This window comes from Anomaloglossus baeobatrachus, chromosome 1, assembly GCF_048569485.1.
Source record: "Anomaloglossus baeobatrachus isolate aAnoBae1 chromosome 1, aAnoBae1.hap1, whole genome shotgun sequence".
NCBI lineage: Eukaryota > Metazoa > Chordata > Amphibia > Anura > Aromobatidae > Anomaloglossus > Anomaloglossus baeobatrachus.
The window spans coordinates 370880187-370899422 of record NC_134353.1 but is presented as its reverse complement, the minus strand read 5'-3'; the positions used below and the strand labels follow the sequence as shown (position 1 = coordinate 370899422).

Here is a 19236-nt window from a genome sequence, read left to right as displayed (position 1 = left end):
AATTAAAGTCTCACCCATAGACACAGTAGCCCCACTAGTGTGTCTCTGACTTTTTCCAGAAGTTTTCTATTGGGGTTATATTAGGACTCTGGGCTGGCCATTTTATTGTTTAAAAAAAAAATGCTTTTCCCATTTTGCTGTGTGTCCTGTATGACAATTGCTGGCTGATTGAGTGATGAATGCAAGTAAAGAACCATATGTTGTTGAAGAAAGTTCTGATAAACACTTGCATTCACTCTGCCATGTAGCTGTATGAGAGGTCCAACTCCTGCTGTAGAAAACATTCCCCAAACCTTGACACTTCCCTAACCATCTTTTACTGACTTCTTAACACATTTTGGGTTCAGTCTTTCCCCAGTTTGTCGCCGAGCATAATATTTCCCATCAGACCCAAATAAATTAAATTTGATTTCATCATTAAAATGATCTTTGGACCACTTTTCCTCTGTCCACACAACATGCTCCTCATTAAAGGTGAGTCTAGCCTTTTGACTCTGTCTGCTAATGAGAGGTTTGCTCACTGCAGAGTGGGCTTTCAGTCCAAATGCTCTTAAATGTTGTGACACTATATAACGAGACAGATTCTTACCTGTTCAGTGCAAGCAATTCCAGCTGCAGTACTGAAATGCTTACCCATGGAGATTCTACACATTATCCTGTCCTCTCTTGCATGTGTTTTGCCAGTTAACACTAGAACTCCTGAGGTAGTCATTTTGACTACTTTGCACTATGTATTTCTATATAGGTGTCACGAGTCCAGTAGTTCTAGTGTTAAATAGGGTTTCTCAGATAATTAAGGAAATTAGCACTAGGTACCAGATTAACATCAATAACTTGCAGGTATCTGAAAGTGTTCTCTAATTTTGATCAGTGTTCTTTTTCATTTATCTCATTTACATTTTTATTATGTGCTTTGGAATAAATTCAATTTATGAAATAAGCCTAAAATACTGCGAGTTTACTTATTTTAGGTTCTAATCACATAGGACTGCACAATGACCTTAACATTTAGAAAATTGTGTGTTGTTCTCTAATTTTGATATCCAGTGTACATACTGAATTATAGACATATATTCCTGGGAATTAAAACTGCAAGCTGTTTTCAGTTCTACTTTCCTTAAAATAGAAGTACAGATATACTAAATCAGTCCTCTTGCCCGAAAACAGAGCAGCTAATAATATCCAGCACATAACTGATATGCTGCTTGTAGAGGTACAGAAATTTTGAAGCCGAGAAATAAGCCCTCCCACCCCTCATTGAGTTTCCTGACTCGTTCCAAAGCCTTAGCTTCATTTAGTCCCCTTCTTCTTGGTCGGTCCCTATTGAGTTGTTTCATTCATTGTAAGAATGTGTGAAAGGATTCTTCTCTAAGGAAGACGTAGTCTGCAGTCCAACCACGAAGAAGGGATTGTGTCAGGCGCTTCTCAACAAGTAAGTTTTTTCTCCACTTTAATGTAAATTCTTTTGTTGCCATATGAATGTTTAAACCATTTCCATGCCGCGGGAAGTCGACTGAAGACATTTTCAACTTGTGGGGGTTTCTTTGTATTTTACTTCATTTCCAGATGTTTCCCATTAAGAAAAGTACCTAATAATGTATAGCTTGCTCGGTACTGAGAGCTCAGTCACACAGCATGTTTGTGTCAAGGAGCCAGCAGAATAGTTATGGAGTATGATAATAAATGTGCATGTGGTGTCTACAAAGAGAATAAACATGTTGTAAAAGATACTAGCGGCCCCCTGGGTAATGACATATTTGAGGTTTATTTCTTCGCTACAGAGTTTGGGGACTGAAAGTCAGCAATTTGTTGTTTTTGTGAGATTGCAAAAATGTTGAAAGGGTAACGCTTCTTGTTATAGCACAGTCGACTTTTGGAATTATTTTGTTTTCATAGACGCGATATTACTACATAAGGTGTCTCATCCGACTACATAATTTTTAGCTATATTCTAGTTGTCTATTAGGTGAAATACTTAATTAAGGAAGCCCTGATTTATTTTATTCTCTATTTAGTTAGCCATAATCAAAGACCACAATGCAATAGAAAGCTTATCATAGTACAAAGTAAATAATATCAAAAATCTATGTATGGTAAATAAGATATTAAATTATATTTGTAATATAGTCTACAATGTCTATTCCATACAAGAATTTCTTGAGTCTAAATGTAAAAATGGTTGTAACGATCAATACATAAAAGCGCTAGTTTCCAGCAGCCAGAATTAAAGTGTAAGTGAATTTGTATAAACCACTTTGTGGCTTTCCTTTTTATTTCCCCCCCCCCCTATTTCCAATAGTTATAACTTTTTTATTTTTCTGTCGATGTAGATAATGTTGTAGACACATGTGCACTCTGTTTTCTTTTTGCAACATGAGTTGTAGTTTTGAATGATACCAGTCATTTTTCCATACTATTGGATGAAATGCGGTGACCCAATAAATGGCAATTTTGGTATTTTAGATATATTTTTTTTGCTTTATGGATTTAACCACATGGTTTATAATAATTGTATTTTTTGTTAGATTTTACTTATTCAGATACTGAATGTTATTTTTTTTTAATTTCTTCAATCTCTAATTAAGGAATCAGGGAGGGATTCTAATTTTTAAAACTTATTAAACTTCTTACTACATTTTTCAGTCCTCTTATGACTATAAAACCTTGAAATAGCTTCACTGCTTATTCTATTTACTACGATACGTTAATTGCTGTCTATACTGTAGTGGAAATGATCTCTTATGAAGCCCAGCGGCAGGATGGGCTTATTAGGATGACAAGGATGGCAATGATGGGGGCAATCTATAGATCCTTGACTGGTATAGCAACCCACTCACTTCCCACAATTGTATTGTGAGGGGGCCTATGGTATTAAAGGGAACCTGTCACCAGACTTTTCATGTATAAACCAAAACTACCACCTTCAGCATGCCTGTGCTGCATTCCATAATGATGTATGTTATTGCCTGAGTCCCACTGTACACCACCCAAATACCTTTTGAAACTGTATGTCATTCCGGAAGGTCTGATGCAATGGGCAAGCTTTCTGTAGAGTTTGTCCCTCTTCTCCGCACTGATAGCCATCCTCCTGTAATGATTGACATGAATGGCACCTCCTGCATCATTTACCTAGCTGGGTGAAATCTTGTGCCTGCGCAGAGAAATCACTGGCTTCCACAGGCGCACTTTAATCTGTCCTACTGTAGACAGAGCCCAACACAAAAATGAGCATGGACGAAACAGCATCATCCACATCAATCATAACAAGAGAATGGCTATCAGTGCAGAGAGGAGGGACATGAGCCTCAGAAAGAAACAGGCATCGGACTGGATCATCTAGAATTACATACATTGTGTACAGGGGGAGTCAGCTGATAATATGCACCTTTATGGAATACAGCACAGGCGCTGCTGAAGGTGGTAGTTTTGGTGTACACCTGAAGAATCTGGTGACAGGTTCTCTTTAAACAGTAGCATTTTAAGCTAGCTTTACTTACAGCTAGATGTTAAAGACAATAAAATAACCACCATCTGCTGTATATGAAGCTGAGCTCACTCTATCTGACAAGCACCATACATATACTGTATATAGTAGATGTCAGAAGGGGTTAAAAGCAATGTGACATTTATTTTTGTTTTACAAAATAAATCCAGAAACTGATACATATTCTTTTTTTCTGATCAGTTTAATTTTCTGATAGTAGATTTCTATTTTATTTTTGTAATTATAAGTAGAGATGAGCGAACCCGAGGTTCGCTGTTCATATCAAACACACACTTTACAAAAAAAAAATAGTTTGGATTTGGAGATCGGGTGCTTTTCATATGAACACCACTCGTGTGAGCATCGCTGTGCTCAGGTACGCTCTGTGCTCAGCCATGTGTGAGCTGCTGGCAGCTTTTAAACGGTTCGCACTGGGGATGACAACAACATTTTCGGATGTAGTGTGCAGCAAAAAAAAATGGAAAAACTCTGGCTATCCATCCATACAAGTGTTCTGTGTATGACTGGCTGCATGTAGGTAGAGACCCAAACTGCCCAATTAGTGACTTCCATTGGGGTTCAGGGGAAGTTCGGGTCCCAAACCGATCTTAATTTAAAGTTTGTCCGCATCCGCTGAATCGAACTTCCATGGATCCGATCATCTCTAACTATAAGTCATCTTGCATCTAGCCTGAGCTAGCATTTAGAGATTTATGGTACAGCACCAACATGGTGTCAGGACCGGGAGGACTGATGGGCCCAGGAGGTGGATCCACTGGACCGAGTATCCCACCGGGGGGCAGGGTACACGGCAGCCGGAGCACTGGCGTGGCCGGGACAGGTATAACCAGATCAGCAGAGTCACAAAGTTCTTCAGGACGGTAAGGAAAACAGGCACAGGTACCAGGGAGCAAAGACAAGAAGTCTACAGGACACGGCACCAGGGGGCCTGAGCACCTAGCACAAAAGACAAAGCTTCTAGACACGTTGATCAGGCAACGCCCCTATGGAAAGGCCAGTCTTATATATCCAGCACAGCCGTATGTCACATCCTGCTTCAGGTGTGCTGGGTCCATAAAACCAGGAGAGTGGGCGCGGCCTGGTCCTATACAGAGGCATGAGGCTAATACTCAGAGTCAGACTCATGAGACCAGGAGCAGGACACAGGAGAGCACGAGCGGGAGCGACAGCCATGACCGGTGGACACGTGGAGTGGATCAGTGGGTAAGGAGCAGTGCAATGACGGTGAGGCCGGATCAGTGGGTACGGAGCGGTGGTGCGATGCAGGAACCGGCTCAGTGGGTAAGGAGGGCTGCTGGGACACCGGGAGCGTGACAGTACCCCCCCCTTGAAGCCTCCCTCCCCGCGGCCGGGACATGTAGGCGCGCCGAAGAGGGGCAGCAACGTACTTCCGGGACAACCAGGACCGAGCCTCGGGGCCGCAATCCACCCAATCGACCAGGAAGGACTGCCTACCCCGGACCGTTTTCATGGCCACTATGTCCCGTATCGGAGAACCCAAGTCAGCGGCAACGGAGGCAACGGATAAGGGAAGACAGTCAGAAGCAGGACTGGAGTTGTGGGCGACCGGTTCGGGCGTCTCGGACCGGGTACAGGAAAGTGTGTCATCCTCAGTAGCAGGGGGCATCAAAGTCTCAAGTGCCAGGGATGGTGGAACGACGCTGGACTGCGTCGACTCTGCTTCTGGGTCCGGTGGCACCACAGGCACAAGTGCCAGGAGCTGTGGTACACCGCTGGACTGAGTCGTCGCCTCTTCTTCCTGCGGCATAGCAGGCTCGGGTGACAGGGGCCGAGGAACGGGCTGTAGGCAGTGGTCATGACACAAGGACCCCCAGCGAGTAATAGCGCCAGAGTGCCAACTAATGGCAGGGTCATGAAGTTGAAGCCAGGGCAGGCCCAACAGGAGCTCAGGAGCCATCTTCGGGATCACAAAGAAGGTGATGGTCTCAGTATGCAAAGTGCCAACCTGGAGTCTTACTGGTTCAGTGGTATATCGGACAGGTTCGTATAGCAGTTTGCCGTCCACGGAGGCGAACCAGAGGGGCTTGGCAAGCGGGATCACAGGTACTTGGTATCGGTCCACTGCAGACTGGCGTATGAAATTACCCGCCGCCCCAGAATCGATGTGGGCCTCTGCTGTGAACCTGGTCTTCTTCGTCGTCACCTGGACAGTCTGTGTAAGTGGAACGGAGGGGATTCCGGTGCCAAGGGTAGCGGTTCCCACCATCCCTTGGGCCTGGGGTCTACCAGGTTTCTCAGGGCATGTCCGAAGCATGTGTGACCCGTCTCCACAATAGAAGCACAGGCCCAGGGCGAGCCGTTCTGCACGGCGTTGCTTGGCTTGGTTCAGTCGGTCAATTTGCATGGGTTCCGGAAACATGTCACAGGAAGGCAGGGGCAAAGGAGCGGTAGGCCTCTGCGGGGACAAGGCGTGACGGGGTGGTAGCTTCTCCCGGAATACCTCTTTGGTTCGCTCCTGGAAACGGAGGTCGATCCGGGTGGCTAAGGATATTAAAGCGTCCAAGGTGCGTGGAACGTCACGGCCAGCAAGCTCGTCTTTGACGCGGCCAGAGAGTCCTTCCCAAAAGGCCGCAGTCAAGGCCTCATTGTTCCAGCCCAGCTCAGAGGCGAGCGTGCGGAACTGGATGGCGTATTGGCCGACGGTCAGGGTCCCTTGGCGTAGCCGGAGGAGCGAAGAGGTCACTGTGGTGGTACGTCCGGGTTCATCGAATGTACTTCGAAAAGCGTGCAAGAATTCCCGGATGTTAGTGGTCATTGGATCCTCATTCTCCCACAGGGGTTAATCCAAGCTAGAGCTTCGCCTTCCAAGTGTGACATCAGGAATGCCACTTTAGCCTGGTCTGAGACAAACAAATGAGGAAGCAACTTGAAATGCAGGGAGCACTGGTTCAAGAAGCCGCGGCAGGACTTGGGATCCCCTGCATAGCGAGGCGGAGCAGCGAGGCGAAGTTGCGAGGCCGTGGCGGAAACTGGTTCGGAGCCGGAGACTGGTTGCTGCGTGGACTCAGACGAGGCAGCGGTCTGCAGCGTATATAACCGGTGGTCCATGGACGCCAGGAATTTCAGCATCCGGTGTAAGGTGTCACGCTGTTGCACCAGTTCCTGGCGTAGTTCAGCCAGCTCAGATGTTTGTGCTCCAGCGGGATCCATGGCCTGATCAAACTGTCAGGACCGGGAGGACTGATGGGCCCAGGAGGTGGATCCACTGGACCGAGTATCCCACCGGGGGGCAGGGTACACGGCAGCCGGAGCACTGGCGTGGCCGGGACAGGTATAACCAGGTCAGCAGAGTCACAAAGTTCTTCAGGACGGTAAGGAAAACAGGCACAGGTACCAGGGAGCAAAGACAAGAAGTCTACAGGACACGGCACCAGGGGGCCTGAGCACCTAGCACAAAAGACAAAGCTTCTAGACACGTTGATCAGGCAACGCCCCTATGGAAAGGCCAGTCTTATATATCCAGCACAGCCGTATGTCACATCCTGCTTCAGGTGTGCTGGGTCCATAAAACCAGGAGAGTGGGCGCGGCCTGGTCCTATACAGAGGCATGAGGCTAATACTCAGAGTCAGACTCATGAGACCAGGAGCAGGACACAGGAGAGCACGAGCGGGAGCGACAGCCATGACCGGTGGACACGTGGAGTGGATCAGTGGGTAAGGAGCAGTGCAATGACGGTGAGGCCGGATCAGTGGGTACGGAGCGGTGGTGCGATGCAGGAACCGGCTCAGTGGGTAAGGAGGGCTGCTGGGACACCGGGAGCGTGACACATGGCCTATACACATCAATAGTCTGTGGATTGGTCATGACTTCTAAAGGAGAGATTGATAAGCATTCTCTGTGTGGCCATTGTACAGGGAGGTAAAGAGAAGCTATATCCATTTCCTATTTTGAATAATGTGATACCATGTAATCTATATTTAAAGGGAATATGTCAATAGGATCAACCTTTCGAAGCCGTCTATATTGGCATTCAAGTCATAGAAAATTGAGGAAAAACAATTATACCTTGATATCTGAGATCCAATGTCTTATTCTAGAGCTTTTTTTTCTTAATATGTAAGAAATCTGCTGAGAATCTACTCCACAACTTAAGGTGGCTTTACACGCTACGAGACAGCTAAAGCGATCGCTAAAGCGATCTCGTTGGGGTCACGGAATTTGTGACGCACATCCGGACGATTTAGTGATGTCGTTGTGTGTGACTCCTATGAGCGATTTTGAATTGTCGCAAAAACATTCAAAATCGCTCATCAGTGACATGCCCCCCTCTTCCCAGTTATCGTTGCTTCTGCAGTAATTATGTTGTTTGTCATTCCTGCGGCAGCACACATCGCTATGTGTGACGCCGCTGGAACGACAAACATCTCCTTACCTGCATCCACCGGAAAATGAGGAAGGAAGGAGGTGGGCAGCATGTTCCGGCAGCTCATCTCCGCCCTTCCGCTTCTATTGGGCGGCGGTTCAGTGATGCTGCTGTGACGTCGCTGTGATGCTGAATGAACCGCCCCCTTAGAAAGGAGGCAGTTCACCGGTCACAGCGACGTCGCAGAGCAGGTATGTGTGTGTGATGCTGCCGTAGCGATAATGTTCGCTACGGCAGCGATCACCACATGTCGGCCGTACGATGGGGGCGGATGCTATCACGCTCGACATCACTAGCATCGGCTAGCGATGTCGCAGCGTGTAAAGCCCGCTTTAGTTTAAATGAAAGAGATTGTTACCAGTGTGAACCAAGTAATGAGTGACAGTCTGCTCTCAGTGAGATCAGAATTAACATAGTACAGTAGCACTAACACAGTGCAGCAGAAGTAATGTTTGCCTCATTATTACACACATTTTCAGCAGCACTTGTCCTCTCATAGTGCTGGCATAGTGCTCAGTTGTGCCTACAGCAGGGTTAAACCTTGTCTCACTGCAAACACATGTACAGTGATGTCAGCTCTGCTGTATTGCCTCTTCCCCCCACTGGCTCACTGTGAGATGGAAGCTGAAGTACTATGAAAGGACACCTGTAGTGCAAGTTAGTTAGTACTACGGAAGTGAACTTTGTCTCATTGCAGCGTTACCTCTGCCATACTGTGTTAGTTCTGCTGCACTGTGTTACTTCTGCTGTATGGTTAGTTTTGCTGTACTGTGTTAGTTCTCCTGTACTGTGTTAGTTCTGCTGTACTGTTAGTTCTCCTGTACTGTGTTAGTTCTTCTGTACTGTTAGTTCTGCTATATTGTTAGTTCTGCTGTACTGTGTTAGTTCTGTTGTACTGTTAATTCCGCTGTACTGTGTTTGTTCTCCTGTACTGTGTTAGTTCTGCTGTTCTGTGTTAGTTCTCCTGTACTGTGTTAGCTCTCCTGTACTGTGTTAGTTCTGCTGTACTGTTAGTTCTGCTGTACTGTGTTAGTTCTGCTATACTGTTAGTTCTGCTGTACTGTGTTAGTTCTGCTATACTGTTAGTTCTGCTGTACTGTGTTAGTTCTGCTGTACTGTTAGTTCTGCTGTACTGTTAGCTCTGCTGAACTGTGTTAGTTCTGCTGTACTGTTAGTTCTGCTGTACTTTTAGTTCTGCTGTACTGTGTTAGTTCTGCTATACTGTTAGTTCTGCTGTACTGTGTTAGTTCTGCTGTACTGTTAGTTCTGCTGTACTGTGTTAGTTCTGCTGTACTGTTAGTTCTGCTGTACTGTGTTAGTTCTGCTGTACTGTGTTAGTTCTGCTGTACTGTTAGCTCTGCTGTACTGGTCTGCTATACTGTTAACCCTGCTGCATTGTGTTAGTTATGCTGTACTGTGTTAGTTCTGCTGTACTGTTAGCTCTGCTGTACTGTTCTGCTATACTGTTAGTTCTGCTGTACTGTGTTACTTCTGCTATACTGTGTTAGTTCTGCTGTACTTTTAGTTCTGCTATATTGTTAGTACTGCTGTACTGTGTTAGTTCTGCTGTACTGTTAATTCTTCTGTACTGTGTTAGTTCTGCTTTACTGTGTTAGTTCTGCTACACTGATAGTTATGCTGTACTGTGTTAGTTCTGCTGTACTGTGTTAGTTCAGCTGTACTGGTATTTTTGCTGTACTGTTAGTTCTGCTGTACTGTATTATTTTTGCTGTACTGTGTTAGTTCGCTGTACTGTGTTAGTTTTGCTGTACTGTTAGTTTTGCTGTACTGATAGCTCTGCTGTACTGTGTTATCTTTGCTGTACTGTGTTAGTTCTGCTGTACTGTGTTAGTTTTGCTGTACTGTGTTAGTTCAGCTATACTGTTATTTTTTCTGTACTGTTAGTTCTGCTGTACTGTATTATTTTTGCTGTACTGTGTTAGTTCGCTGTACTGTTAGTTTTGCTGTACTGTTAGTTTTGCTGTACTGTTAGCTCTGCTGTACTGTGTTATCTTTGCTGTACTGTGTTAGTTCTGCTGTACTGTGTTAGTTTTGCTGTACTGTGTTAGTTCTGCTGTACTGTGTTAATTCTGCTGTACTTTGTTAGTTCTGCTGTACTGTGTTAGTTTTGCTGTACTGTGTTAGTTCTGCTGTACTGTGTTAGTTTTGCTGTACTGTGTTAGTTCTGCTGTACTATGTTAATTCTGCTGTACTTTGTTAGTTCTGCTGTACTGTGTTAGTTTTGCTGTACTGTGGTAGTTCTGCTGTACTGTGTTAGTTCGCTGTACTGTTAGTTTTGCTGTACTGTTAGTTTTGCTGTACTGTTAGCTCTGCTGTACTGTGTTATCTTTGCTGTACTGTGTTAGTTCTGCTGTACTGTGTTAGTTTTGCTGTACTGTGTTAGTTTTGCTGTACTGTGTTAGTTCTGCTGCACTATGTTAATTCTGCTGTACTTTGTTAGTTCTGCTGTACTGTGTTAGTTTTGCTGTACTGTGGTAGTTCTGCTGTACTGTGTTAATTCTGCTGTACTTTGTTAGTTCTGCTGTACTGTGTTAGTTTTGCTGTACTGTGTTAGTTCTGCTGTACTGTGTTAGTTCTGCTGTACTGTGTTAGTTCTAATCTCACAGAAAAGTTGAATGTCAGAAGGAGACTAGACTGACATCATTACTTTGTTCACAATGGTAATACCGTCTTTCATTTAAGAGAAGCTCTATGCAGATATGTCAGATCCATAGATCTTAATAGCTCATTTTCATATAAGAAAAATATGGATTTCATCATGGCTCTCATTGCAGATATCAAGGTATCATTTCATTCAATTTTCTATGACATGCATGCCCACATACACAGCTTAGGAGAGTTGATATTACTGAAAGATTCCCTTAAATAATTCCCACGGAATAGAAAACAACACACTGGGGAACGAGGAACACCCCTCCAGCATGGCATTGACAGTCAACTGTCTGTGTAAGACACAACTTTCAGTGTAGCAAAGTGCAGTACAGCAGAGTTGGCAGCATTACACTTGCTTTGGCAACGCTAATGTGTATTTGGTTATGCCAATAAAGTTTATTTGAATTAGAGCAAGTGTTTGTAATGAGACTCAACTACTGCTGTACTGCCTATCCCACAACACTGACTACTATAGATGAGAGCTGAAAACTGAAAATCACTCACTCTGGGGGTCTGCTGAGTGAAGGGTCCTTTCGCCTCGTTACCACTATGATCAATTAGTTGGACAACTCCCTGAATTGGGGCAGCTGGTTTGGACACATTCACACTCCATTTTGTTTTGTCTTTCATTTCTTTTGTTTACAGCATATTGTGTCTTATACTTGAGATGGATGAAACCTTATGTTCATGTACAATGTGTGGGCTTATGTAATAAGTTTAGGGTTAAAGAGGACCTGCCACCAGGTCAGAAGTGTCCAGTTTTTGTTTTTCTTTTATTCCTGCTGTTCTCCTGAGTATTCTGTTTTTTTCATTTTAAAACTTGTCAAACAATTCCAGAGATATAGGCTTTTTTATTTAGTTCTAATTTTTATGATCTTAGGCAAGGTGGCATGGCCTACAGGATTCTCTGAATATGTCTTCAGGCTGCTATAGAAAGTTACCATGTGAGCCTCATCTCCTTAGCAAACAGTATTAGCAATAAATAAAAAAGCCTACATCTCTGAAACTGTATGGTAGATTTTAAAAGAAAATTAAAGGATACTCAGAGTAGGATTGGGAATTAAACAAGAACAAAACTGGCCACTTTGAACCTAGTGACAGGTCCTCTTTATTGCACACAGTCCTATAGGCACCCTAGTTGAGCTGTATGTTGTTACTCCCATTGAAGCAATGCTTCACTGAGTTACTGCCTCAGGATGTTCTGCTTCACCTCAATTGAGAGTTCCTTAGACCGCATGTTGTCTTGTCACAGCAACAGCTTCCAAATGCAAAACCACACACCTGTAATCAACCCCAGACCTTTTAACTACTTCATTGATTACAGGTTAACGAGGGAGACGCCTTCAGAGTTAATTGCAGCCCTTAGAGTCCCTTGTCCAATTACTTTTGGTCCCTTGAAAAAGAGGAGGCTATGCATTACAAAGCTATGATTCCTAAACCCTTTCTCCGATTTGGATGTGAAAACTCTCATATTGCAGCTGGGAGTGTGCACTTTCAGCCCATATTATATATACAATTGTATTTCTGAACATGTTTTTGTAAACAGCTAAAATAACAAAACTTGTGTCACTGTCCAAATATTTCTGGCCCTGACTGTATAAATCGGAAAACCTTGTTGCAACATGTGAAATATTTCTTTAAGTTAACCCACGTGGCTACTATGTGTATGGAATACTTTTTATTTAATTTGTGGATTGTGAGACATGGATTTATAATATCAAGGTATGGATGTCATCATTACAGATACTTTACTGTGATGGCATTACTCTAAGGGCGGCGTCACACGGTACGATCTATCGTCGTTTGTGCGTCACGGGCAATTAGTTTCCCATGGCGCACAAAGTCGTTAACCCCCTGTCACACGCACTTACCTCCCAGATGACGTGGCTGTGAGCGGCGAACATCCTCTTCCTGAAGGGGGAGGGACGTTCGGCATCACAGCGACGTCACCCCCGCTGGCCGGCCAATAGAAGCGGAGGGGCGGAGAGGAGCGGGACGTAACATCCCGCCCACCTCCTTCATTCCGTATTGCCGGCGGGACGCAGGTAAGCTGTGTTCGTCGTTCCCGGGGTGTCACACAAAGTGATGTGTGCTGCCTCGGGAACGATGAACAACCGGGTCACAGAAGGAGGACCGACATTTTGAAAATAAACAACGTGTCAACGAGCAACGATAAGGTGAGTAGTTTTCCTCGTTCACAGTCGTTCGCAGCTGTCACACGCTACGATATGTCTAACGATGCCGGATGTGCGTCATGGAATCCGTGACCCCGACGACATATCGCCCGATATATCGTAGCGTGTGATGCTGGCCAAACAACCTGCCAGAAGGCTCCCTATGAATTCTATCTATGGACTTGATTGAAGCCAATTTAAAATTTAATAGGGTCATTTGATTTTACCTACCCTATGAAGGAATTCCATAGTTTTATACCAAGTACGTTCCTGGACCCTCATTTATTATCCGGAGATGAGAGTGTTTACAAAGAGTCTACAAAACATTATGGTCTGTTGAATTCAATGGAAACTGTGTAATGCTTCATTACTTCTATGGTGGTTTTGTATGTTTACGCAACACATGCTGCTAGATTCCCACCTAGATTACAGTGGATCATTGGGTATAACAGCACTTTGACACCCTATGATCAGATTATCGTAAATCTTCTCACAAAAATACATTATGCAAAACATACAAACCCATTAATGTTGCTTTTTTTCTCTGACATGCTTTTTTGTGCTTTGTATCATTGTCTTGCTGAATATTAAATTTATGCTGTAGCTTCACAATACTATCTCCCAATGACACCACACACTCTCCTACAGCCAAAGTTTTAGGATCTTTGAGGAGAGTATAGTGCTAATGTAGCGCCCTGCAGGGCAGGTGTTTTAACCTACTCGTTGCCAGGCCGGGGGTGCAGATCCTCGGCGTCGTCACGGGGTGGTCTGGCCCAGTTTCGTTTCCCTGAGGCGTACAGGAAGGAGGATTGGAGGGTGGCAGGTAGGATGGAGGTAGTAGCTGGGTGTTAGGAAAGTCTATTAGGATGATCGTGACGCTACTGTGGTACACAGCCAGGGATGGGGCCGCCGCTGCAGGGTCTCTTGCCGTGGCAGATGTTGACTGCAGCCTGGATGGTGTTGCTACCCTGGGAAGGATGGCGAGGATGGTGGTAGTCCCCGTTGGCACCGCAGCGCTGGGCGACGGCGCCGGTAAAGGAGAGGCAAGGGCTGCGGTTCCAAGTCTTTTTACTCAAAAGTTGTTCAGACGCTGCCCCAGAGTACCGTCCTCTGCCACAATGGGCTCCAGGTGATCCCGGATCCGTCAGCAGTCACCGCCGATGCCTGTGAAAGTCTGTTAGTGAAGTGTCCCTCGGTTGCTATCCGGAACCCGGGCTGAGCCTCCTGCTCCAAGCCACGGGCCCACGAAGAGAAAGAAACACTAACTCCAGTTGTCAGTGATAGGTGTTATCCCAAGCTGTGCCCAGGAAGGTTTTGTCTCAAGTGTGATGGTTGTGCCTACTTCTATCCCATGTGGTGCTCGCCCCAAGTGGTTGTCCTAGCGACCAGAAAAAGTCCCATGCTTTGTGATGGCTGGCTCTCTGTCTGTCCTAGTCTAACCCCCTGTGAGTAAGCACCTGCTGTTGTTTGTGTGTGTTTTGTGAAGGTACCAGCAGGTTAACCCCCTCCTGACCCGGGATAGATATTACCCCTGAAAAGTGGTGTAATACCCTATGGTGCCTGAAGCCCAGGGGTGCCACACTACCAGTCCTAATATGATGCTAAACTTGTGTGGTTAGTAAAGAAGCCTCAGAATAATACACAACAATTGGCTCCCTTGCATCCTCTGGCACTCACCAACTCTTTGCATGGATGTCATTATGAAGCCACCTCCACTGCCATGGTTGTTGCACCAGAACCGATAGACCTTGTGATGAGCCGGCTTGTTGACTCTGATATTTTGTCTGGACTTCCACCTCCTGGCTTTTGAATAGATGGATGAATTTAATTTCGTATTCTTCCAAATGTCATGGCACTTACATGATGCAGTTTGGCAATTTTCTTGGTCAATAGACATTTATCAATAAGCTGTTTCTCTTGTCTTGAGAAATCTTCATGGCTGCTCCTCGATTCAAATCAGTGACCTTTTCCTTGATAATCAACCTAATAACATACTGACATATGAGGAAATGTGAGAGCAGGTTGTAATTTGTTGTATACAGGAAGAAAAAGATTTTTCCACTACCAGGAGCAAAACAGTAACATGACAAGAATCTGCACAACTAATCACATGCTAAATAGTTAGAAGTCAAATTTATATATGAGATAGCAAAGATGATTGTCTATAAAATGAAGGCAGTCTCTCATTCGAAGCTGTAGTCGATGGTAAGATATGGAGCCTTAAAGTCAAAAGTTCTAAACATTGTTACCCTTTTGCTCTGCTTGTCAGAGTACATAGGCTTTGTATTGCATTGTCTATTGTTGGCTGCAGTATGAACTGAGAATCTGTAAGTCAGCCCACTTTGAGGTCTAAGGAGGAGTTTGTAACTCTTATCTGTGTTTTTCTGAGCTCAACTCAGATGATTTATGACCACAAACCACAACACAGTTGATTGTGCAGGGAAACAAAGAGTAAACACCACAGTACACATTTTTAGTGAAACTTTTAAGGCCTCCCTTGGAAAGGTGAATTCTCAAAGCCATTGATCAAGGTGAGAAACTTGAGGCCACGTCTCACTAAGCAACATCGCTGCTGAGGCACTACTTTTGTGACGCAACAGTGATGTTGCTAGCGATGTTGCTGTGTGTGACATCCAGCAACAACCTGGCCCCTGCTGTGAGGTCGCTGGTTGTTGCTGAATTTCCTGGACCATTTTTTAGTTGTTGCTCTCTCACTGTGAAGCACACATCACTGTGTGTGACAGCGAGAGAGCAACAACTGAATGTGCAGTGAGCAGGAGCCGGCTTCTGCGGACGCTGGTAACCAATGTAAATATCGGGTAACCAAGAAGCCCTTTCCTTGGTTACCCGATATTTACCTTCGTTACCAGCGTCCGCCACTCTCACGCTGCCAGTGCCGGCTCCCTGCACACATAGCCAAACTACACATCGGGTAATTAACCCGATGTGTACTCTGGCTAGGAGTGCAGGGAGCCAGCACTAAGCGGTGTGCGCTGGTAACCAAGGTAAATATCGGGTTGGTTACCCGATATTTACGTTAGTTACCAAGCGCAGCATCGCTTCCACGCGTCACTGCTGGCTGGGGGCTGGTCACTGGTTGCTGGTGAGATCTGCCTGTTTTACAGCTCACTAGCAACCCGTGTAGCGACGCTCCAGCGATCCCTGCCAGGTCAGGTTGCTGGTGTGATCGCTGGAGCGTCACTTAGTGTGACGGTACCTTTGGTCCAAAGGTGAAGTCACAGCAGAGACAGATGGCTTATGGATCAGAGAGGAGCAGGATAGCAGTATATGCAGGACAGCAGGCAGACAAGCAGAGCAGTAAACATAGAAGACATAGAGCCAGGTGGAAAGAATGAATGGATGGCACTCACCAGTTATTCAGAAACCTTTAATTCTTCACAAAGTAAAAACTGCGGGTGGGTAGATTTGGGTCATATATGGACAACGGCCATTTTGCACGAGGCTGCACTTCAGTAGGTCCTGCCTATAGAAGCACAAGACCTGTAGAAGCACAGCCTCGTACGATACGGCCGTCGTCCATACGTGACCTGCATCTACCCACCCGCAATTTTTACTTTGTGAAGTGTTAAAGAATTCTGGACAACTGGTGAGTGCCACCCATTGATTCTTTCCACCTGGATTATCTGCATAGACATCGAAGTTAGAGCACTGCCAGTATTGGTCCTGCTTGACAGTGAGATCACTGTGTGCATAGCTTATCATTTTCTTTGACTCAATGATGCCAATTCTTTGTACATTTGAGCAGGAGTGTGGATATACTCTAAAACTGAAGATGAATTATTAATCCAGGCTTTGCAGTTGACATTGGTTAAAGGCAGAGTTGTATGCTATGCTATCAGCAGGAAGATGGTCAATGGCAGATTAGTTAACAGTCAAACTTGATACTTTCTTACACAAGATTACACAATATGGCATCAGATTTGCGTGGACAGCACCAGAGTTATGCTCGCAGGTGTGAGTGGGAGTGGACTCACTAGACCATAGAACCAGCTCGATGTGAAAGGGCGTGATTAATCAACTACTTCGTCTTCACTAAAGCCTCTGATGGTGAGGATAGGCTTGTGCTCGAAGGTAGCCTACAGATGCCACTCAGGAAGACATGCTACTTTGACAGATGGCCCCCAGGGATCGGGAATGCAGGTATGTGTACAGATTAGGACGGGAACAGTCTCTGGTGCAGACAGGTACTGACTGAATGGCTGGTACAGATTGATGCAGAGGTAAGAATGATATGGCAGGTGTAGCAGGTACAGCTGGTACAGGAGGTGCAACAGGTATGGCAGGTACAGCAGGCATGGGTGGTGCAGCAGGTTCAGCAGGTACAGTTAGTATGGCAGGTACGGCGGGTACAGAGGCATGGCTGGAACAGCAGGTACTGGCAGGTGGAGCAGGTTTGGCTGGTTCGGGCAGGTACTAGAACACAGGTACGGGTTAAACAGCACAGCTACAGACACAGGTTACAGGATCCAGGGAATGGAAGAAGACCTGACAATTAGCAGCGTGTCTCTAGCAATAGAACACATTGATCGGGTAGCTGCCATAGGGGGAGGATGCCTTAAGTACCTAGTGCCTCTTAGCCATAATCTGAGAGGTACTTTGGGGTTTGGGCATGCAGACCCTTTAAGAGCAGATATGCTCTCCCTAAGCATGCTCCTGGGCAACCTGCATGGTGCGCAGGCCCTAGGAGCACATAGGGAGGACAGACGCCGATGCCACCGCTGAGCAGTTGGGAGGGTGAAATCACTAACGTCACTGTCAGGAGGAGGAAGTGGGACAGAGCGGCGATGCCAGTGGTAACGTTACAACCAGTATTAGCAGAGAAGAGTTATGCTTTCAGCAGACAAATGATTAACTGCAGGTCTAAGCTGGGAAGTAAATACATGTAGTTGATATACAATCAGGAGTTTGGTGAAGAGATGATAAGCAAGCTGAGTTAAGGATGATGAGGAAAACTCCTGAAGTAGACTTTATAACTGAATGTTATACTTACTTAATACTCAGAGCACAAAAGTTGGTCTTAAAAGAAAATTATGGAAAATTATGTCAAAGGTGGTTGAAAGATCAATATAGTAACCTAGTGTGGACTTGCGCAAAAGGAATGTGCCTAAAGAAACCTAGAGCCGGAGTCTGAGACAGGGTAGGTGAGTAACAGAAACCCAATTTCAAAAATTATATTTTGACTCAAAAACATGCATTTTGGGGGGAAAAAAATCACCAAAACTGGACAACACCTTTCATCTCTTATAAAATTTTTGAATGTCATGCTCATCTCTATGAAAATATATTTCCTTTTGTTTCTGAAGTGTTATATTGTTTGACTTGATTGTTCATTTTAAGATTGTGTGCCGCCCCCGTACCAGCAGCCAGCGCTGCTTGGATCCGGATCTACGGTATGGCTCGAGGGGTTCTTTGGATCCGAGGGTCTAGCGGACACTCCGAATAAAAGGGGGGACGTATTTGTATGGGATTGGTTGTAAAATGTGTGACGCCACCCCCGGTGTGTGGTGAGATGCAGCACCACTGCTGCCGTTGCGGGGCTCCTGAGGACGTTGGGCTGGCAGCTGGATGTTAACCGCTCCGTGGGTAGGGATGAATGTCCCGGGGCCCAGTGTCTCTATGCTGAGGATGGTGATTGAAGGGGCCGGCGCACCTGGCCAGGCCGGGGATGTTACTCACGGTCGAATAAAGCACTCAAGTCTTGTGGTAAACCAAGGTGATGATGGCCGGCTGCTGCAGACGGGTGTATCTGATCCCACACCCGGGCTGATAGTCAAAGTCTCTCTCCTCTGCACTCAGTGTGTTGTAGGTAGGACTTCCTGGTTTGAAACACGGAAGTCCGCTCCCTGTCCTTTGGTTGGGAGCCGTGCCCGTCTGACACTGACCCTTGGGATCTATGGGCCCTGGTGGTTGCCCCATCCCTCTTGGTGGGTGGTTGTCTACTTTTCGGTAGTTGGTACAGGACCTAAAATCCTGCCCTCAATTGGTTAATTAGCTAGGCCGTCGGTGCCACTCCTGGCTTCAGGTTCCAAGTACCCCCTCTGTGCACACAAAGTTTCCGGGTCGGTTCTCCAGTGTCGGTACCGGCGGGCTACAACCCTGTCCCGGTTCACTTCGAATCTCTGGCAGCCGTCTTACCATCTCCTGTAGACTCTGGCTACCGTCTGCCACCTAGCCAAGGTGTCAGGGCTCCGACCCTGGCACCTGTCAGCTTGGCACCTCCACTCCAACTTGAACTTGAACGTAACTGTAATGACTGTTTTTCCGCCCCGGGCTCTCCAGACCCCTAGGGGGTGTTTCCTAACTGCCTGGTCCCACCCACTGGTGTGTCCGTCCTTCCCTGGGGGGGTGACTAGGGTTTCAGGTCGGCTGATTTAACCCTTTGTGGGATAGGTGTTATGCCGGGCCCTATGTTTACATCTACCTGGTTTTCCAGGGTGTTACAATTGTCCTAAACAGATTGAGAGATCATTATCTATGG

General features: G+C 45.8%; 1 protein-coding gene across 1 annotated transcript in view; it reads left to right on the top strand.

Annotated features, from left to right (window-relative positions):
- The first annotated feature begins 1357 nt into the window (after positions 1-1357).
- The window catches only part of PSD3 (pleckstrin and Sec7 domain containing 3), a 926316-nt gene continuing 908437 nt past the window's right edge, over positions 1358-19236 (top strand). Inside the window, exon 1 of the mRNA XM_075352479.1 lies at positions 1358-1432. The gene's annotated coding sequence lies outside the window, so the exon portion shown is untranslated. The remainder of the gene's footprint in view (positions 1433-19236) is intronic.